This window comes from Desmodus rotundus, chromosome 2, assembly GCF_022682495.2.
Source record: "Desmodus rotundus isolate HL8 chromosome 2, HLdesRot8A.1, whole genome shotgun sequence".
Taxonomy (NCBI): Eukaryota; Metazoa; Chordata; class Mammalia; order Chiroptera; family Phyllostomidae; genus Desmodus; species Desmodus rotundus.
In genome coordinates, this window is record NC_071388.1 from 160,201,240 (window position 1) to 160,206,129 (window position 4,890).

At 41.3% G+C, this 4,890-nt stretch overlaps 1 pseudogene; it reads right to left on the reverse strand.

The window, feature by feature from the left end:
- Positions 1–263: 263 nt before the first annotated feature.
- LOC112305741 (deoxynucleotidyltransferase terminal-interacting protein 1 pseudogene) lies at positions 264–1,226 on the reverse strand (annotated as a pseudogene).
- Positions 1,227–4,890: the final 3,664 nt, after the last annotated feature.

The window sequence follows — 4,890 nt, forward strand, 5'->3', positions numbered from 1 at the left end:
AGCTAGAAATGAGCTACACAAAGATTAATTTTAGATATAGTAGCTCCAAGTATTATCCACTTGTTGGGAAAAACTTTGGTGATAAAAATTTAGTGTATAGAAGATTGTTTTTTAAACTTTTATTACATACTGTTTAATTGCTTCTTACCCTAGTAACTTTACAAATATAGAACTACATGGCAGTCTGAGAGTGCTCTTCAGTGAGTTGCTACAAACTAGCCCAAGCACAGCTTAACGCCATTGTCTTCCACCCAGGAGCAGTCTCAGCAGTGGCCTCTGCCGTGTGGGTGAGAGGGTCTTGGGGGAGAGCTGCTAAGTGGAGCCAGGGGACCGGCTTCAACAGCACGATGCTCATTCTCTCTCCGTGGTGTCTCCACATGCTTTTGCGTTTTCTCAACCATCCAGCAGGGTAGGAAAGAGGATTTCAGCTCCTCCAATTGCAGGTCCAGGTGTCCTCTGAATTCCTTGCTGGCAGCAAGGTCCAGGATGTCCTCCTTGATGAGGAGACAGCCCATCTTTCTGCGTTGCCTGCATGTGGTGCTGCCTGGCCAGCCAGTCTTGTCCCGGGGATCAGCTGCATACTTGAAGAGGTATGGGTGCTTGATGTAGACTCTCCATCCCCAGGGCTTTGTTGGCCGGAGATCCCAATGCAAAGGTGGTAGATTCACTCAGCTGAGCCAGGTCCCACTTGGGGCCTTCTTGGTGGACTGGTTCCCAGGATTTTAGTTTCCACACCATGCTGGTGGCCGCCCTGCCATTTGACAGGATATGTACAGGAGGCTGTCCCTTTCTCGTTTTGGGAATTGGGCTTCCTGGATGGGCATGTTCCTCTTCTGCCTGCTGACCACGCTTTATTCCTGGAAGCTCATGGGTCAATCTGGGTATAACTTTCTCCATCTGGAAAAGTAGTTGAGCCTGCTCCAGGCAGCTCCAACAGGCCTCCTGTATCAGCGGCTCTGCATCCACATCTTCCCCAGGGTTGTCTTGCACATTCAGTGCTGCCTTCTGGAAGAACTTCAAGTCCTCGTCGATGACAGTCTGGATGTCCTCATTGATGCTAGGGTGCAGCACAGTTCCGGAGAGGTCCATGGAGATGGCAGGATCTATGAAACTCGTCGTCATCTGTGAAAAGCAGCCTCATTGCTGCACCTGCCAGTGCTTTATATTATGTGCCAAGGGTTCCTAGCTCTCAGGAACCCTTGGAGTCTGCCCGGCTGGGTCCCCATGGTGCCCCTGACCCTCACAACTCCAGCCTGACTCTGCCACCCACTGGAAAGTGACCTCAGAATAATTTTTTTTTTAAAGAGAAAAGCCTCCCGCATCCCCACCTCCCACCCCCAGCCATGTGCCAATTACTAACTTCAGCATGATCAACTCATGGTCTGTCCTGTCTCATCTGTACTCCTTTACTCCCCGACACACTAAGTTATTTTGAAGAAAATACCAGACATTATGACATTCATACCACCTCAGTATTTCTAAAAGATAATGACTCTTTTTCAAAAACCATAACCAAAATATCATTATTATACCTACTGAAATTAACAAAAGCTCCTTAATATCAATATTTAGTCACTATTCAAATTTTCACTATCCTACCCTCCTCCTCACTCTCTATTCATATAGTTGGTTTATTTGAATTCAGGAGTCTTAATCCTTCCGTCCTTCCTTCCTTTCTATTTTATTGTTGTTCAAGTACAGTTGTCTCCATTTTCACCCCACCACGTCCCCATGCCCCACCCATCCCAGCCTCCCACCCTCAAACTTACCCCCTTTGGCTTTGTCCATGTGTCCTTTATATGTATTCCTTGATGGCCCTTCCCCTATTATCCCTCTTGCCCCTCCTCTCTGTTTACTGTCAGTTTGCTCTTTATTTCAATGTCTCTGTGTATTTTGCTTGCTTGCTTGTTTTGTTGATTAGGTCCCACTTATAGGTGAGATCATACGGTATTTGTCTTTCACCCCCTTGCTTATTTCACTTAGCACAACGCTCTCCAGATCCATCCATGCTGTTGCAAAGGGTATGAGCTCCTTCTTTCTCTCTGCTGTGTAGTATTCCATTGTGTAAATGTACCACAATTTTTTGATCCACTCATTTACTGATGGGCTTTCTTTCTTTCTTCCTTTCTTTAAACTCTCTTTTAATTAATTGGTTTTCCCTCCATTCCCCCCCACCCCTTGCAGTTTATTTGTTGAAAAACCAGTCATTTTTCTGTCCAGTTTCCCACATTTTATGAATTGCAACCCCATGGTGTCATTTTAGATCTGGACGCTCAATCTGATTCAGATGCAGCAACAACCCTCTATCCACAGTGCTGTGTGCTGACATCAGAAGGCTCCTACTGTTCTCTTCTCTCTCTGTTCGTATTTCTACTGGCCATTGGTGAACATTTCCTGAAAATTCTTTCCCTCTTCCTTAATCAGGTGGAAACTTCCCCATATCAACTATTTAATTATCCTAAATAGACTTTGTACAGAAAAGACTCATTTCCCCCCCCAGTTTTCAGAATTAAAAAAAAATCTGTTTTCTAATATCTTTAATGGTGCCTATCAAGGTTTTTTCCCTAAAGTATCATATTAACTCTTGGATTTTTCAAATATTTGATGTGTTTCAGTTTGTTGAAGTCATTCTCTTTTTTCACTTAAAAATTGATCATTTTATTCCATCAAAATAAAACACTTTGGTACAATAAAAGATACTATAAAAGACAAGTGAGACACTGGGAGAACACATTTGTAACAGACAATGAATTACTATCTAGAGTATAAGGAGTATCAAAAAGTTAAGTAAAATCTTAACAACTTAAAGAAAAAGACATGAAGATGTAATTAAAAGAAGAAAACAGAAATGCCCAACAACTGTGTATAAAATGTTTAGCATCAGTAAGAAACTTGAGAAATGCAACAGAAATTCTTTACATAATGTTTGACAATATCAAGACAACGGTTTCAACAGGCTGTTTGTGGGTGTGTAATAATGTTAGTGGCTGTTAGTGAGTCCAGCTTCCCTCTAGGGGTCAAGTTGACACTCCAATAAATGTAAATATATATACTCTATGAATCTTTAATTTCTTATGTTGTATCTACCCGACAATCCTTCCTCATGTGCTTAATGAAGTGTATGCAAGAATATTCATTGCAACCTATTTGCAGTAATGAAATTTAGGAGATAAAATGGTCATCAACCAGAGATGAATAAATAAATTGATGTGTATTCATGCTAGAGAATATTGTGTAGCAATTTCTCTTTTTTTATAGATTCAGAATATTTATTTATTTTTTAAATATATTTTATGGATTATGCTATTACATTGTCCCATTTTTTCTCCTTTTTATTTCCTTCTGTCCTGTACCCCCTCTCCTACCATCATTCCCCCCCACCTTAGTTCATGTCCATGGGTCGTACATCTAAGTTCTTTGGCTTCTCCATTTCCCATACTATTCTTAACTTCCCCCTGTCTATTTTGTACCTAGCATTTATGCTTCTTGTTCCCTGTACCTTTTCCTCCATTCTCCGCCCTCCCTCCCCGCTGATAACCCTCCATGTGATCTCCATTTCTGTGATTCTGTTCCTGTTCTAGTTGTTTGCTTAGTTCATTTTTGGTTTTGTTTTTTAGGTTTGGTTGTTCATAGTTGTGAGTTTGTTGTCATTTTACTGTTCATATTTTTGATCTTCTTTTTTTTAGATAAGACCCTTTAACATATAATAGGGCTCAGTGATGATGAACTCCTTTAACTTGACCTTATCTGGGAAGCACTTTATCTGCCCTTCCATTTTAAATGATAGCTTTGCCAGATAGAGTAATCGTGGGTGTAGGTCCTTGCCCTTCATGACTTCAAATACATCTTTCCAGCCCCTTCTTGCCTGCAAGGTCTCTTTTGAGAAATCAGCTGATAGGCTTATGGGAACTCCTTTGTAGGTAACTGTCTCCTTTTTTCTTGCTGCTTTTAAGATTCTCTCCTTATCTTTCACCTTGGGTAATGTAATTATGACGTCCCTTGGTGTGTGCTTCTTTGGGTCCAACTTTTGGACATTTTGGGACTTGCTGAGCTTCCTGGACTTCCTAAAAGTCTATTTCCTTTGCCAGATTGGGGAAGTTGCTTCATTACTTTTTCAAATGAGTTTTCAATTTCTCACTCTTCTTCTCCTTCTGGCACCCCTAAGATTCAAGGATGTTGGAACATTTAAAGTTGTTCCTGGAAGTTCTCAGCCTCTTCTCATTTTTTTTTTTAATTCTCATTACTTCATTCTGTTCTGGTTGAGTGTTTATTTCTTCCTTCTGCTCCAAACCATTGACTTGAGTCTCTGTTTCCTTCCTGCACTGTTGGTTCCCTGTACATTATCCTTTATTTCACTTTGCATAGCTTTCACTTTTTCCTCTATTTTTCGACCACACTCAACCATTTCTGTTGCATCCTAATGTACCAGTGTTTTGAACTGTGCATCTGATAGGTTGGCTATCTCTTCATCACTTATTTATATTTTTTCTGGAGCTTTGATCTGTTCTTTCATTTGGGCCATACTTTTTTTTTTCTTTTTTTACATTGAAGTTTTTATTTTTTGTTTTGAATAGGTAATTACATTCATATGGTACAGTTAGCAAAACAATATAATGAGATATACATTGAGAAGACTCACTCCCACTGGGCCATACATTTTTGTCTCAGTGCGCCTGTTATGTAGTAAGGGGCAGAGCCTTAGGTGTTCACCAGGGTGGGGCAACCCACTTGGCTGTGTTGTGGCACTGTATGTGGGGGAGGGGTCTGAGAGAGAACAATGCCACTTGTTCTGCTCTCTGCCAGCTTTCAGTAACTTCCCCCACTACCCACAAGCAAATTGGGCCCTTCTGGTGCTGATTCCTGGGTGGGTGGGTGTGTATGTTCTAGGAC